An 18,075-nucleotide genomic window follows, 5' to 3' on the forward strand; every position below is an offset into this window, starting at 1 on the left:
CTGTAGTGTTAGCTAGACCCCTCTATCACATCATATAATTATTTCTTTCTTATGGTGAGAACAATTAAGATCTAGTCTTTTAGCAACTTTGGAGTTTAATCTACGGTATTGTTGACTGTAATCATTACGTTGTGCATTAGATCTCTAGAAATACTTATCCACTAGTTGCAAGGTTGTAACCTTAAACATTTCTCCAATTCTCCCACCCCCTAGCCCCTGGTAACCACCATCTACTCTCTGTTTTTATGAGCTCAGCTTTTTTAGATTCCACATATAAGTGATATCAAAACAGTATTTATATTTCTGTATCTGACTTATCTCAGCATAATGCTTTCAAAGTCCATCCATGTTGTGGCAAATGGCAGAATTTCCTTCTTTCTCATAGCTGAATAATGTTCCATTGTATGTATGTGTATACCACATCTTCTTTATCCACTCATCCATTGATGAACACTTAGGTTAGTTTCCATATCTTGGCTATTCTGAATAATGCTGCAGTGAACATGGTGTGCAAATATCCCTTTGAGATACTGATTTCAGTTCATTTGGATATATACCCAGGAGTGGGATTGCTAGATCTTATGGCAGTTCAATTTTTAATTTTTTTTGAGGAAATTCCATACTGTTTTCTGTAATGGCTGTACCATTTTACATACCCACCAACAGTGTTATAAACGTTCTTTTTTCTACATATTCTTGCCAGCATTTGTTATCTCTTGTCTTTTTGATAAATAGCCATCCTAATAGGTATGAGGTGATATACCCTTGTGGTTTTGATTTGTTTTTCCCTGATGATGAATGATGTTGAACATCTTTTCATGTATCTATTGGCCATTTGTATGACTTCCTTGGCAAAATATCTATTCAGGTCCTTTGCCCATTTTTAAATTGGATTATTTACTTTTTGCTACTGTATTGTATGATTCTTGATATATTTTGGATATTAACCCCTTATTAGACATATGGTTTGCAGATGTTTTCTCCCATTTTGTAGGTTGCTTTTTCAATTTATTGCTTCCTTTGCTGTGCAGAAGCTCTTTAGTTTAATGTAGTTCCACTTCTTTATCTTAGTGTTTGTTGCCTGGGCTTTTGGTGTCTGATCCAGGAAACCATTTCCAAGGCCCATGTCAAAGATCTTTTTCTGTATGTTTTCTTCGAGGAGTTTTGTTATTTTAGGTCTTATATTTAAGTTTTTGATCCATTTCAAGTTATTTTTTGTGAGTGGTATAAGATAGGGATCTGATTTCTTGTGCTATCTTGGTGATATTTAAAAATACATGCTCCGGGGGCGCCTGGATGGCTCAGCCGTTAAGCGTCTGCCTTTGGCTCAGGTCATGATCCTGGGGTCCTGGGATCGAGCCCCGCATCGGGCTCCCTGATCAGTGGGGCGCCTGCTTCTCCCTCTCCCACTCCCCCTGCTTGTGTTCTGCTCTCGCTGTCTCTCTCTGAAAATAAATAAATAAAATCTTTAAAAAAATAAAAATAAAAATACATGCTCCCTTACCTTCAGCACTGTTTTAAAAACAGAATGCTGGGTTTCGTTCCTGATGAATTGTGAAAACTTCTCCTGCAATTTCTATTTTGTCCTCTCCACTTTTCTATTCACGTTAGCCTGTGGATCTATGTCTTCCTGAACAATGAGTCAGAAAGTGATTCTAGTGTCACTGGTATGAATTTCAGTCCAGAAATTTGGGTGCAACAATTATCTCCTGTGATGGTTAATTTTATGTATCAACTTGACTGGCCACGGGGTTCTCAGGTATTTGGTTTTTCTGGGTGTGCCTGTGAGGGTGTTTCTGGATGAGATTAACATGAGAATCAGTATTGCCCTCCCCAGTGTGGGTGGGCCTTATCCAATCAGGCAGAGGCATGAATAGAACAAAAAAGGCTGAGTAAAAGAGAATTCACTCTCTCTGTCTTCAAGTGAGGGCGCTGATTTTCTCCTGTTTTGAAACTTGGGCTTCATTCTTGGAATTTCAATTCTCCTACCTCTCCGGTTTGTTGACCACAAATTTTGGGACTGCTCAGCCTCCATATTCACATGAGCCAATTCCTTGTAATAAATCACCCCTCCCCCACCCCATTCTCAATATATGGATGGATGGATGGATAGATAGATGGATAGATGGATGGATACATAGATCTGTTGGTTCTGTTCTCTGGAAAACCCAGATTAATTTTCTTTCTTTCTTTTTTTAAGGTTTTACTTATTTGTCAGAGAGAGAGAGAGCACATGCATGAGAGCACACAAGCTGGAGGAGTGGCAGGCAGAGGGAGAAGCTGTCTCCCTGCTGAGCAAGGGGCCCCATGTGGGACTCATCCCAGGACTCTGGGATCATGACCTGAGCCGAAGGCAGATGCTTAACCAACTGAGCCACCCAGGAATCCCAATCTAATTTTCTTACTTTTTTTTATATCCACTTCAGTTTGGTGCCTCCCATCTCATTGGACTGATGGCAAATTCAACTCCAGGTTTTTGAAATTGAAACTTAGGGCAGCATAGAGAACTCAGATCTTAAGGCACAGGGCAAGTTTCTACCTCTCCAGTTATTGATCCTTACCCATCATGAGTCACTGTGAAGGTCCTCATTGCCTCCAATTACATGATCTCTTTAGGACCAGGGCTTTCTGCACCTTTAGGGCCACCACTGGTGCAAGGGCCTCTCCAATGAGGCTTTAAACCAGAAAGCTCCTTTCCCTTTCTGATCTTTCCACCATCACAGAGTACTGCCAGGGATTAGGGCGTTAGTCCTGGTTGCTTAAGGGATTGACTTTAGTATTGTTAAGATGTCAGTTCTTCCCAAACTGATCAATAGATTCAGTACAGTCTCAATCAAAATCCCAGCAAGATTTTTAGGAGAAATTAATATACACTCTGATTGCCAGACTTACTATAAAGTTAGTTAGGACAATAGGACAGTGTGATATTGGAGAAAGGACATTCATGTGGATCAATGGAATATCATCAAGGATTCAGAAATAGAGCCACACATAGATGGTCATAATGATTTTTGATTAAAAAAATTCTAAGCTGAGGCAACACAGCAGTGAACCCGACAAATTCTTTGCCCTCATTGAGCTTACCTTCAAATGGGTAAGACAACTTAATTTTTAAAGTTACCAAATATTTGAGTAATAACACTTAATCGTGAATGCTATGAAGAAATAAGTTGGGATAAAGGCATAGAGAATGAATTGCAGGATGGGCTACTTAAATAGGGTGGGTGGAGAGGATTATTGAGCAGAGCTATGAATAATAAGGAATAAATGTGATATGATCTATTTTTAGGGTACAGTTGTACAATTCTGGTTTCGTTGTTCACTCATCCTAATAATTTTAGCTAAGCACCTACTATGTGCCGGATATTCTAGATGCTGGGGATATAGTAATGAATAAAACAGGCAAAACCTCCACCTCCATGCAGCTTACTTTTTTGTAGGGAAGCAAAAAATAAACTATACAAATAAGTAAAATGTATGTAAAATGCTAGAGCAAAAATATAAAGGAAGGGATCAAGATGAACTAAGTGAATGTGCTTGTGGGTGTGGCCCAGTGATGCTCATTTAAGATACAGTGGCCAGGAGCGCCTGGGTGGCTCAGTCCTTAAGCGTCTGCCTTCGGCTCAGGTCATGATCCCGGGGTCCTGAGATCGAGCCCCACATCAGGCTCCCTGCTCAGCGGGAGGCCTGCTTCTCCCTCTCCCACTCCCCCTGCTTGTGTTCCCTCTCTCGCTGTGTCTCTCTCTGTCAAATAAATAAATAAGATCTTAAAAAAAAAAAAAAGATACAGTGGCCAGGAAAGACTTACTTAGAAAATAACATTTGAAGGAAGTGAAAAAGACATGGTTATGGGGGTGGCAGTGGAGGAAGATGACCCAAGAAGAGGAACAAGCAAGTGCAAAGGTCCTGGGGTGGAGCACACTTGTTGGCTACCAAGGAACATTCAGGGGAAGAATGGAGGATGCATAGGGGTTAGATCCTATGGGCCATTGTAAGGTCTTTGACTTGCTTAGAGATGAAAAGCCAATGGAAGGATTTGAACAGGAATAGCGTCTATAACTTAACTCTCGATGGGATTCCTGTGTTTCAATTAAAACTATTTTATAAAGAAGCAGAGAAAAAAAGAAAACAATTTGCTTTTACAAATTAACTGTATTTGTCCTTGAAAGAAGGGAAAAAGAGACCAACCAACCACAGAAAACATAAATAAATGCATTTTGTTCAGGGACAGACAGCTAAAGCAATGACGGTGAATCACAGAGTCATAGAATCAGTTATATCCAAAGTACTCAGGAAATGGTTTCGTCCCTAATTAATCATTCCACATTGTTAAACTCTGGAGATAAATTTAGCCTGCAGTAGGTGGAATGAGATGAGTTCTGGTGAAAACATGTTTCCAATGAGGTTGGCAAAGACTGCTGTGTAAAACCAAAATAACCCAAACTATGTCCTAATAGTGTTGTGTTTAGTGAGCCACATCCCCAGCAGTGACCACTTGGTTGTCTGTCCCTGAGTCACGAAGACTGAGGATGTTAACATGTAATGTAGCCAAAGGGGCAGGTCTGGCAAGGTGGGACAGGGTTGAAAAGCCCTGAAACATACCGACGCTTCGGTGCTACCGCCCTCTCGTGGCAATTCCAGGAGTTGACTTTGGTGTAGTTTAGTCATTTGCTGTCAGGACTCATATTTGTTTAAGTTTAAACTATCAAAAAAAGGAAAGTGATTTCTAAGTATTTGCCCTTGAATTGCATTCACTTAATTAATTAAATGAACGGGGGGAAAGTTGCTATTTTATTGGCGAGCAGCACAATCCTTCTGAGAAGACCGGGTTTTTGTTTATTTAAACTTAGAGGAGCCAGTTGAGGTCCAGAGCTGGGACCCAGGACCGGGAAAGGGCTTGAAATGCTTTGCATAATAAAGGAAGAGGAATTTGGGCATTGCATCAGAATGAGGAAGTGCTCGTGACTGTGGGGGAGGAGGGAAATACTCTGGAGGAGGAGTCCAAGGTGGGAAGGACCGAGAAATCCTGGCTGGAAGGGCTGGGACCTGAGGCCCAAACAGTGCTCAGGAGATGTTCCTTTGAGGATGACAGCCCAAGGACTTTCGAGAACAAAGTCTTAATAATAGCCTTTCAGTTTGTGGCCGGGCGGGGGTGACGCCCTCCTGGCTTCCCCTCTGTCACTCCCTCCCTTGCCCAGACCTTCCAGCCAATGATGCACACTGTTGTTGGCCCTGGGGTTCTGGTCTATAGAGGAAAGGGACGATTTGAGAACAGTGGCTAAAGTGAGCTAAGACAGGAGGACAGCCGGTGGCTGTGTGAGTCACGGGGTAAAGATGAAGAATTCAGAATAAAATGACAGAGGTGAGTGGGAGAAATGTAAGCCACCCCAAATGCCTCAGAAATGCTTGTTGGGGGAAGACCCTCCTATGTGTGGGTTGAGAATCAAGTCAGTTTTGTCTTTAAAATTATAACATGGAAAGAGAATTCCCCAAATGTTGGCCGACTTCGGGACACTGAAGAGGTAATATGGTTATATGGGTGTATTATTAGCTAACATTTTGCTACCTGCAAGGATTTGGGACTCTGCCTTGAAAGAAACTGTTATATGAAAAATATATTAAAATGTAATGAAATTCTTAGCAGCATGATTTATAAGAGCTCACACCTGGAAACAATCCAAATGACCATCAACTGTAGATAAATAAATTGTGGAATGTTTATGTGATAGAATGCTACACAGCAATAAGAGTGAATGATCCATAGCCACATGGGAAGCTCTGAATGAATCTCACAAGGTGGAGTGAAAGAAACCAGATCCAAATGGGTACTTACTGAATGACTGCGTTTATAGACAGCACAAAAACAGGCAAACTAACCCTGGCTGTGTACCCTGGGGGCTATGGTAACAGCAGGAGACTGGGGTGGAGGGCCCTGGGAATACTGGAATGTTCTGTTTCTTAATCTAGTGGTGGATACAGAGCAGTTTTAAGTCTGTGAAAGTTTACTAAGTAGTACACTTTACATGTACACTTTTCTACCTGTATGTGTAAAGGAGACTGTTTCTCGTGTGTTTCTCCTTCACTCTCACAGGGCTACCATACTCTCAACACTTCCCACACCAGCCCATTCTGTGACACCAGCTGGGTGTCCTCCAATTTAAGTCAATTCAGACACTGAGACGCTGTCTCCCCGAGATAACATCAGATCCCACAGGTTCAGGGCTCAGTCCTGTAAGGCAGCCCCGCCCCCTTTCTGCTGTCCATCTCAAGTCCAGGTTGGTACCTCTGCTTCTGACAGATTGCCTAAAAATCAGATGTTCCCATGACTCCTCCTTTGGGTTCAGTCAGTTTGCTAGAGCAGGTCACAGAACAAAGGAAAACAATTTACTATAAGCTTATTATAAAAGATATGATAAAGGATACAGATGAACGTCCAGATGGAAGAGACGTTTAGGGCAAGGTGTGTGGAAAGGGGTATGGAGCTTCCCTGGCCTCTCTGAGGGTCACCCTCCCAGCACTTCCATGTGCTCACCAACAAGGAAACTCTAAACCCCATCCTTTTGGAATTTTTATGGAGGCTTTATCACACAGGCATGATGGATCATTAACTCCACTTCTAGCTCCTCTCTGGAGAATAGCGGGGGGTGAGACTGGAAATGCCAAGCTTCTACTCATAGCTTGGTCTTTCTGGTGACCCGCCCCCACCTAGGAGCCATCCAGGAGCCCACCAGAAGTCACCTCATTAGAACAAAAGACACTGCTTTCACCCAGGAAATTCCAAGGGATTCAGGAGCTCCTGTCGGGAAGCAGGGTCAGAGACCAAGTATCAGAACAAAAGATGCTTCTACTGCTCTCACCCAGGAAATAACAAGGGATTTAGGAGCTCTGTGCCAGGAACCAGGGACAGAGACCAATGCAGGTATTTTTTCCTTTTATCTCACAGAATGTTATACCTCAATAATTTTTGCTATCCTTTCTTCACATAGCACCAGATTAGCACCTGGCACACAGGAGGGACTCAAACATTGAAAGGAAGAAAATGAAGGAAGGAGGGGAGAGGAGGAAAGGATGAATAGCTTTAAGAGTGCTGGCATTGGGTCAAAAAATTATTAAAGATTCTGAATTCTTTGTATCCTATTACAATTTGTCCTTTGCTAACATCCACTTGCTTCATTGTGATAATGTGTATTTGTACAGTCATCTCTAGCTTACAAAGCTGGTTCATTTCATGCTTTCATGTAGTCCACATGGCACTATGAAAAATATAACATCGTCACTGGGAAATCTGGATGTTGTCCAAGCCTTAGGTCAGAAATAACCTGGCTGTTACTCGGACCCAAGTTTTCTGACTTCAAGGGGAGTGACTAAGTACTCTACAAGTGCCAACATCAGTGGGCAGTGAGCTCGATGTGTGGGTTATGGATTGCCCTCCTAAAGGGACGTTTTTGAGAGTGGAAGTAGGTACCATTCATTATGCTGGCGCAACAGGTGTAAATTGGGCTGGGCTAGGCGCATCTGAGATAGTCACCCTAACTGTGGATGAACACCGAGTAGAAGTTAATCCTCCTCGCGGGCAGCACATGTCAAAAGACCTTTACCAAGCCATGGAGATTGTACATGCTGCCCCTGGCTGTGTTTAATGAGTTTTTGATCAAAGTCAATAATCAATACCTTAATAAAGAGCAATTAAGATTTGAAGTTTGCTTTTTGTAAGAGGAAGGTCACCTGCTTGGAGAGGTTGATAGACTGCCTGCATGTGGGGCAAAGTGAAGTGTCATTCTTCCTTTTGTCCTTTTAACACCAAATGGCATTTCTTGGTCATGGGTCCAACACAGTGTGAGTAAGGTAACATTGGGAGCTCCCTGTAATTTTATCTTCCTTCTTGAAGTCTTTTATAATGTGAAGATAATGAGTGGATCTGTGAGTAAACTCATTACTAGGAACAGTCAATACTTGTTTTCCTGTGAAGCTTCTGGTGATTACATTAACTGAATAGAGGGTTTTCTTTAACTACAAATCTTTCAATATACAGTATTAGCAATTTTAAGTTAGAGGTCACTGACTTGTAAAGACGTTGATCTTAGTTTTTTTTTTAACACGTTCCGTTTCTGCAAATAAACAAGAAAATTTCAGCTTCAAATAGAAGGCTAAATCAATTTCTCAATTATATGTTTTAAATTAACCTGCTAGCTCTCAAACAGGTGAAAACTTCTCTTAATACTCCTAAATACATAAAGCATCAAATATGCAGATTTAATACAGAAACATTAATATTACGTGGTTGATTCTCTTCAACATTTCTGTACTTAATTTTAAATCTTTCTGAGGGTAAAGTTGTTTTCCAACCAAGAAAAAAATTATGTCATATCAAGTCATTTGGGGAGATACTATTTAGCCAAATGAGACTACATAACGACCAGAGACATTAGCAGAGGTGCTGACTGTATTCTTGTCTGGGGCACCAATGAGTCTTTTCACTTGGTTAAATACTTAGAAGCAGATTTACTGGGTTGAACGATAAATGTGCATTTGACTTTCTAATAAGCTGCCATTTTGTATTCCTACCAGCAATATAGTGACAGCCCCTGTTCAGCATACTCAGTAGTATAAGAAATTGTTAGTTTTTAAATTTAGCCTTTCTAATCGGTGTGTAGTGATATCTCATTGTGGTTTTAATATGCATTTACCCTAATGAATAATGATGTGAATATTTTTGTGTACTTATTGTATCTGTGTCTTTAGGTAAGTGTCCATACAAATCTTTGGTTCATTTCTTTGTTGGGTTGTTTGACGTACTAATATCGAATTTTGAAAATTATTTTGTCCTGGGCTTGTCTTTTCATTTTCTGAAGAGCATCTTTGGAAGAACAGAAATTTTGGGATGCTTGGGTGGCTCAGTCAGTCAAGCGTGTGCCTTTGGCTCTGGTCATAATCCCAGGGTCCTGCATCAGGCTCCTTGCTCAACAGGGAGCCTGCTTTTTCCCTCTGCCTGCCACTCCCCCTGCTTGTGCACTCTGTCTCTCTCTCTGACAAATAAATAAATAAAATCTTAAAAAAAAAAAAGGAACAGAAATTTTAAATTTTGATGAAGTTTAATTAATCAATTTTTTTGATGGATCATGCTTTTGGTATCATCTTAGAAGTCTTTGCCTAACCTAAAGCTATAAGATTTTTCTCCTATGTTTTCTTCTAGAAGTTTTATACTTTTAAGTTTTAGATTTGGGTCTGTGGTCCATATGAGTTAATTTTTTGTGTAGGGAATGAGTTATGAATCGAGATTATTATTTTTTTTTTGCATATGGATATCCAATTGTTCTAGCACCGTCTGTGGAAAGGCTATCTTTCTCCTTGAATTGCCTTTGCGTATTTATAAAAAAATAAATCAACATATGTGTGAATCTTTTTCTGGACTCTACAATCTGTTCCACTGATTTTTTTTTTTTTAAGATTTTATTTATTTATTTGAGAGAGAGAATGAGATAGAGAGAGCATGAGAGGGGGGAGGGTCAGAGGGAGAAGCAGACTCCCTGCTGAGCAGGGAGCCCGATGCGGGACTCGATCCTGGGACTCCAGGATCATGACCTGAGCCGAAGGCAGTTGCTTAACCAACTGAGCCACCCAGGCGCCCTGTTCCATTGATTTTTTATGACTACCATTTCTCCAGTACCATACTGTCTTGACTAATATAACTCTATTTATAATAAGCCTGAAAATCAGATAGTATGTTAGGTTTCACTTAAAAAAAAAATCATGCTGGAATTTTGATTGGAATTGTATTGAACCTGTAGATCAGTTTGGGTAGAACTGACATCTTAACAATATTGAGTCTTCTGATCTATGAACATGGTTTGTCTCTCCATTTACTTAGGTCCTCTTTGATCTCTTTCACCAGTATTTTGTTTTCAGCCTATAAAACTAGCATGTATTAGATTTACCCCCAAGTATTTTGTGGGGTTTTTTTTGTGTGCTTTTAATTCTTTTAAATTTCAGTTTCCAATTGTTCATTGCTAGTATATGGAAATAGGATTTTTTATAAAAATCTGACTTCTATGAGTTTGGGATGTCTCTAAGACTACACTCAGATTTAATAATTCACTAGAAGGACTCACAGAATTCAGCGATGTTGTCACAGTTGTGGTTTTTTACAGCCAAAGGATACAGATTAATTTTAGCAGTGGAACAAGGTTCTTAAGGTAGGGATCAGGAGAGATGACATGCAGAGCTTCAAGTTGTCCTCTCCCAGTGGAGTCGAGTTGTGTGGACAGCATTTATTTTTTCCAGCCACAGTATGTTACAATATGCAGAGTATTGCCCGTCAGGGAAGCTCACCCAAGCCTGGGCGTCTGGAGTTTTTACCGAGGATTGGCCAGGCAGACACAGCTTACCACCTGTGGGGCTGACATCAGTCTCCAGCCCTTCCAAAGGTGGGGCTGATTCCATGTGGCTCAAGGCCCCCCTCATAGATCACATTGTTAACCTAGACCACGTGGTGTGGCAGAAGGCCCTCACCCTCAGGAGACACCCATCTTGAATAGACCTATTGTCAGCTGTATGCTATAGCCACCAGCAAAACAACCAGACAGGGAAGTAGGCGCCCCCATACCCATGAAGTTCCCTCTTCTAGACTGCCCTGGCTAACCTAGATAACGGACTGTGGGATTCTCCTGTCCAGCATCCTAATTCCTGCTCTTCTGCTTTAATTTAGCCAATGAACCCATGACACATTGGACATCCTAGCCCCAGACCCCGGAGGCAGAGCCACGCTGGAGCCTGTATTACTCCTAACGAGCCCCGCAGACGTTTCCCTCACTGGGGCCAATGCTGTAGCGAGACCAGCCTTGGTGGATCTTATAATCGCAAGACACACATCAGCAAAAACCTTCAGGGAGCTTTGAGGAACAAGATTCAGTACCCACAAGTCCTGGAGGGTACACAGCATGCCTGAAGGCCAAACAGGAAGATGGTGGGTAAGGAAAGAGAGCACGGATCTGAAGCTCTGCTTTCAACTTTGGACTCCTCAAAAACTTAACAATTAATTAAGTAGTTAAGTAGCCCACTGTTGACCAGAAGCCTTACTGATAACAAAAAGAGTCAATGAACACATGTTCTTTATGTTATATATAACATATACTGTATTCTTACAATAAGGTAGCAAAAATTCAACTGAGTAAATTTTAAAAATCTAGTTGGCTTTATTAATCAATTCATGAATTGGGCATTATCCCATCTAGCAAGTAGAGGGGGGCTCCAAAGGGCTATAGAGAAGAAGTTTTTAAAGTAGAAGAGTGGAAAAAAGGAAATAATTAGCAACAATCCACTGTTTTTTCGGCAAGGTTGCCCTCCTAAGAGGAATGGAATATCGGTAAATTTCCTAGTGCTAATCAGGAAATTCCTATGTTGACTGGTTAAAGGTTGAAACTGCAGTGAGGGTAGGGACCAAGTTAGTCTTGGTTTACTGACTTGAAGTCTTAACCTAAGTGGCATCAGTTTGGGCCTGGGGTTTGCTTTTTAGCAGTAAGCTAGAGAAAGGAAAATGTTATTAAGAAAATCCCCTAAGGAAGAGAAAATACATTTACAATACTGTACCATATTTATCAAAAATAATCCATGTGTAAGTGGACCTGAGTGGTTTAAAACCATGTTGTTCCAGGGTCAACTGTACCTTCATTTATTCCTTCTTGAATGTTCTTCCTTTCTATATGTAGATCCAAGTTTCTGGCCTATACTATTGTTTTATTTCTCTCTGAAGAACGTAACATTTCTTTCAAAGCAGATCTTCTGCCGACAAAATCCCTTAGTTTTCTTTTTTTTTTTTTAAAGATTTTATTTATTTATTTGAGAGAGAGAGAATGAGAGAGAGCGCATGAGAGGGGGGAGGGTCAGAGGGAGAAGCAGACTCCCCGCCGAGCAGGGAGCCCGATGCGGGACTCGATCCTGGGACTCCAGGATCATGACCTGAGCCGAAGGCAGTCACTTAACCAACTGAGCCACCCAGGCGCCCTCCCTTAGTTTTCTTAATCAGATAAAATCTTTATGTCTCCTTCACTTTTGAAGGATAAAAGTGTATCTGTTTTGCTTGACACAGAATTCTAGGTTTGTGATTTTTTTTCTTTCAACACTTTAAATCTGTCACTCCGCTCTTTGTCTTGTTTATGTGGTTTTTGAAGAGAAGTCAATGTAATTCTTAGCCTTGGTCTTCTAAAGGTAAAATGTTTTTCCTCTTCTATCTTCTTCCAAGATTTTCTCTTTGTCTTTGACTTTCTGCAGTTTGGATATGATATGCCTATGTTTAGATTTTTTGGTATTTATCATGCTTGGTATTCTCCAAGCTCCCTGGATCTTTGATCTCATAGCCAAGAAGAGGTTAGGAGGACATGATGACTAAATTTAACATGGTATTCTGGATACAGTCTTGAGAACAGAAAAAGGGCCTTATGTAAGAAATAAAGAAATATGAATAACATGGACTCTGGTTAATAATCATGTATTAATATTGGCTTACAGTTGTCACAAATGAGCTATACTAATGTAAGATGTTAAATAACAGAAAATTTGGTCTGGGGTGTATGGAAACAATCTATATTATCTTACCAACCTTTCTGTGAATTTTTTTTTTTTATGTATAATACATCATTCGTTTTTTGATGTAGTGTTCGGTGATCCTTTCTGTGAATCTAAAACTTTTCTGAAATAAAAAAGCTTACCAAAATAGTGGATGGCATAGGAGGAGTAATAGTTTTGTTTTGCAACCTAGGAAAAAGAGTTGGAGCAAACTCACAGAGGACTAGGACCTATATTCCTCTCTGGTGTGGGAGGAAGGAGATGACATTGGATTGGGGAAGGGCTGAGCCAAATTGGGGTGTCCAGCTTGTTTCTGCTCGGCTGTCTCCTGGCTCCTCCTGGGAAGACCAATAGCTCCACAGACCCATGTGTACTAGAGGGTGAGATTTGACAATTCCTTGGTGCAGAGGGTGGTGGTGTGCAAACTCAGATGCCCATAGCATCCGGTTAGGTGGTCCAGATGACTAAAGCAAGTTGAGTGTAAGAACTGTGGGAGGGCTGGGAACTGTAGCAAATAGGAGAGACAAGCCTTACACGAGAAAGCGGCTACTACTCAGTGCTGGCTGATTTTTGCTATGCAGGAAGATAAGCTCAGATGCCTTCTTTTCTGATATTTCAAAAGAAGCTGGAAATCCAGATTTTAAAAAAATTACATGGAATAGTTTACTTTTTTTTGAATAGTCCACCTTTTTAAACATTGGTGACTATTTTAGAAAGTTTTTGTTAAATATCATGCACACCCAAACTGTGCTGAAGGAAATACTTCTGTGGACATGGTCCTCACACTGCCAGTTTGCAACTATTCTCTATAAACCTGAGCTCTGATGAGCCATGTGGACCAATATCTGGGGGAGCGAGAACTTTGTGTGTAAAGTCTGTGACTCCCAAGGTCAGTCTAGGGGAGTAAATGTGTGATCTCCTCCTTGAAAGTTTTGGACGATGAAGAGAATAGCTGTATGGCATCTCTGGCAAGTGGCATGAGCAAAAGCCAGAGTTAGAACATCACAGGGTGTGTTGAGGGGACTGGATGATTAGAGTGAAGATTCATAAAGAGGGGAAGTTAACTGGGCTAGAAAGTTGGGTTGGAGCTAGATTATGGCAGTCCTGGGCATTTGGACTTTATGCTGTTGGCAACACGTGACTGATCTCCAGCTTCTCTGGAAAGAGCACAAGGCAGAAATCAGGAGCTATAATGAGAAATTGGACATTAACCCCTGGATTTTCCAGCCAGAAAGAGCAAGGCTGAGTAAATAAATGTACTGAGTGTAGTTAGAAAAATTGGATTCAGGTGAAAGAGACCATTAATAACAACCAGCCAAAGAGTGTTTATGCATATGCCCTTGTGTGATTATTTGATACATATATAACCTTTGTAACTGGGCTAGGCTGGCCTGTCTGGGCCCATCAGAACAGCTCCCACAGGCACCCCAGCTTAATACCAATAAGGAAGATTAGATTCATCCTCATTCTCTTTCCTCTCTTAGTGTCTCTTGACCACCCCCCCCCACCCCCCAGGGATGATTACACTGATCCAGAGCTGCTGAAATGGGGAAAGAAACCTATGCCTGACCTGTGCACACAGCACACAGCAGTGATATTTGATGTGAGATTAGGTCAGAGTCAGCTAGGAAGCCTTCTTAGGTATGGCACACAGCCAACAAAATGAAAAAGGTTTATCTTGGGGGGGGGTAGTTTTTCCCTCTCTGCCTGGCTGTCCTTTCTCACCCTCCCTTAGGCATCCTTTCCCCCCATAAAATCTAGTCCATAATTTCTGTTTGAAACTCCTCAAATTTTACTAGACCACTAGATGAGCACATTCCACTCTCAACAATAGCATTATATTTCAAACTCTTATTGTTCTAATCCTGGCATTTTACTAGCCCACAGGAGGCTGAAATAACTACCCCCACCTCACCATCATCACCAAGGAGATCAAATATCATTTCTAGAATTTGTTATAAGCCCCTTGTGGTGAACGTAGGACCCAGAGGCCAAGACATATTTTAAGTAGGATATTCCTAATGTTTGGCTGGTCCTTTTTTTTTTTTTTTTTTAAAGATTTTATTTATTTATTTGAGAGAGAATGAGAGACAGAGAGCATGAGAGAGAGGACGGTCAGAGGGAGAAGCAGACCTCCCTGCAGAGCAGGGAGCCCGATGCGGGACTCGATCCCGGGACTCCAGGATCATGACCTGAGCCGAAGGCAGTCGCTTAACCGACTGAGCCACCCAGGCGCCCCGGTCCTTTTTTTTTTTTTAAGAATTCTTTGTTTATTCATTTGAGACAGAGAGAGGAGAGGCAGAGGAAGAGGGAGAAGTAGACTCGCTGCTGAGCAGGGAGCCCGATACGGGGCTCCATCCCAGGACCTGGAGATCATGACCTGAGCCAACGGCAGACACTTAGCCATCTGAGCCGCCCAGGCACCCCTGGCCGGTCCTTTCTAACAATGTATTAAAGTTGGTGTTTTTGTTACTTCCATCCATTGGTTCTAGTTCTGTTCAGTGAGGTAAATCAGAACAGCTCTAATCTCATTTCCATTGTATGAAAGAGCATTTATTAATAACAGAAACTATGAGCAATCTTGAAAAAGTTGTTAAATAGTGTAAGTTGCTAGTGGGATCCTGTCCAATCCCTGCTCCCTTCCCAACAAAACAAACAGAGGGAAATTTCTCTTCCCTCAGAGGGAAAGTTGTTTATGACTTTGCCATTAAGATTTATAATGAAAACTGTTTTATGTGTATATGATAAGAATGAAACTTTATGTGAAAACTTAAATAATGAACATTCTTGATATCCAAATGGGTGTTTTGTTTTTTTTTTTTCTATCCAAGCAATAGCATGGGGAATGTCTTACCCTTATTTCAAATTTACCCGAAATTTTTTTGTAATAATTAAGTAATTTTCAACATTTATCAAGGACTATTTGAAGTCAAGCATGGTGAATAAAGTGAATGTTTGAGACAGCTGGTAAACCTTTGGGGGGTGATAAACAGGGCAGGAGTAATAGTAGGGACAGCCTTCATTAATGAGGTTCAAAAACAACTTGAGAAGTCAATTCACACAAGGGAACTCTAAAGGTGTTCTTGTAAGTGGCAATAAAGAAAGACAACACTAATGATGACTGGTAATCAAGTAATGCTGGATTAAAGAGTTACTTATTTTATAATCAAACTTCCTTTGCTCATATAAAAGTTTCTATTTATTTGTTGTTTCTTTGCCTCTGTGCAAAGAAAATCATACGAAAGGAAGGATCCATTCATTTGCTTAATGTCTGCTAGTTGAGTACCTTTTTTATGCCAGGCACTAAGGGTAAGATGAACAACACTGTGGGTTGGTCCCTGCTCTCATGGATCTGTGGTAAGAGTGGGATTTAAGATCAGGGAATGGAAAAACAAAAAGCAAATCTTTGGGGCAAGCCAATTGGAAACCACTGCTATTGGTTAAATACGCCCACATTTTGAGTTAAATTTTTGCTTTTCCGCCAAACCATTATCCTGACAACATTATAGTCCTCGGAAGTATTAGGGAATGCAGTCATGAAACTGTGGCAGGTCTTGTGCCTTTATAATATTTACATTGCTTGTGACCTTTGTGCATGAATGTTTTTGCCCACGTGGCCAGTCAGAAAATGATCTTGTTGACCTGTTTTTTCCAGAAGACCTTTGACCAAATCTTTGATGAACAGACAGAAAATCATGTTTTCAAAAAGGATCTACCTACAAACAAAATTCTATAGTGGCATAATTTGTAAGTAAGAAATTGTACCAAAGTTGAAAAAAAAAAAGCAGTAGTGAGGGACCGAGTTAAACTTTTAACTTTTAGAGACTTACCATAGTGAGAATTTGACACTGAGTTGTTTTTCTTTGATTTGATGCCATAAAAAATTAGAATATACTCATTCATTCAACAAATATTTATTGAGCACCTACCACATGCCAAACACTGTTCTAAATGTTGAGACACAATAGAAAACAAGATAGAACTGGTTATCTTACAGTTTAATATACAACTACAAATTTTGAGGAGATACAGAAGAAAAATGGAAGAGAATACAGAGACCTAATGCAGGGTAGACAGGGAAGGTTTTCTGAGGAAGAGGTACCTTTAAATAGAGACCTTGGATGAGTAGAAAATGCTCTGGTCAAGAGTGAGGGGAAGAGATTTCCAAGCAGGAGGAGCTGCGTGTGGAACAGAGTAAATTGTGACTTTAATAAATTTCATATTGTGAAAATTTCGCAAAGTTCAGAATAGAAATTCAGTATCCCGTGATATTAGAAAATCTCATCACTCTACTCTAGACTGGCCAGAGATGTGTCAGGAAGAAAAACTTCAAAGAGGCGGATTTCATTTTTCTGGCTCGTAAACAAAATGCCCCAAAACACTTTCCCCATGCTTGAGGTCAGCTTATAATTACTCTTTTTCATCATCCCAGATAAATTTCCAGACTTTAGTAATGTAGTAGAGCTTTGTCCTGCCTTTGTAAATAAATATGCTGCAGTGAAATCTGGTTTAAAAGGTGACACAAAGAGCAACCCAGGTCTTCAAAACATCGTGTAAATTTAAGGTACTGCCAAACCTTCAATAAAAAGAAAAAGAATAAAATCAGTTCACCAATGGCATGGTAGTGTGAGGTAGTAAAAGGAAGCAACTCAGACCAGACGCTGTAATTCATTAACAGGGCTATCATTTGGGAGAAGGGGTGAAGGGTGCAGTGGCCGAGAGGTTAACATGCAGTCATACATTCTTTTCTTTTCTGTTGTCTCCTGTTCAACTGACTCTGTTATTGAGGACAATTTAGCTATGGCTATAAGTAGAACATATATATGTGTGTGTATGTTTTATAACATAGATGTATATATGTTATATATATACTTAACAATATGAAGAGTACCTGCCAATCTGGGATTACCAATAGGCCTTTACTTTGATAGACGTTTGGAAAGGGGGTGTCCTTGAGCCCACTGCAGAATGGGGAAGGTGCATTTACTCTCATACACTGCTGAAGGTCAGGGGTCCCACAGTGGGTTGGTCAGCACATTTTGTAGATGGAAGAAAGCACATATGTTCTTATTCAGAATCTCAACTTTTAAAGGGACCTCGGAGAACATTTAATCTAAAAACTCATCTAATGTAGTGCAGTATTTCCTTAAAGTATATGTATAAATTGACTACGTGCCCTCAGTTCACTCTTTTTCGAGGTAGCTAATTCTCTTTCTGACAGTGGCCATTTTTAAAGTTTCTTCCTAATGTCAAGGTAAAGTCCATTTTCCTTAACTTCCACGAGGAGCAGTAATAATACCATCTCTTGGGCACGTCCCCATACCAACACCGTGCAGAGGGGCTTCCCATGCCTTGTTCCTAGTGCTCCCAGCACCAGGAGCAGGAAGGATCATCCTGGGCATTTTACATATAGGGAAATTGGTTCAAGGTCACACAGGTGAGAGAGGTGGATCAGTCTAGCTGAATCCAGAGCCTAGGCCCGTTCCTCAACACCATGCATAATTCTTGTTTCAA

Source organism: Leptonychotes weddellii, chromosome 4 (genome assembly GCF_054177405.1).
Source record: "Leptonychotes weddellii isolate Sample4059 chromosome 4, ASM5417740v2, whole genome shotgun sequence".
NCBI classification, from domain to species: domain Eukaryota; kingdom Metazoa; phylum Chordata; class Mammalia; order Carnivora; family Phocidae; genus Leptonychotes; species Leptonychotes weddellii.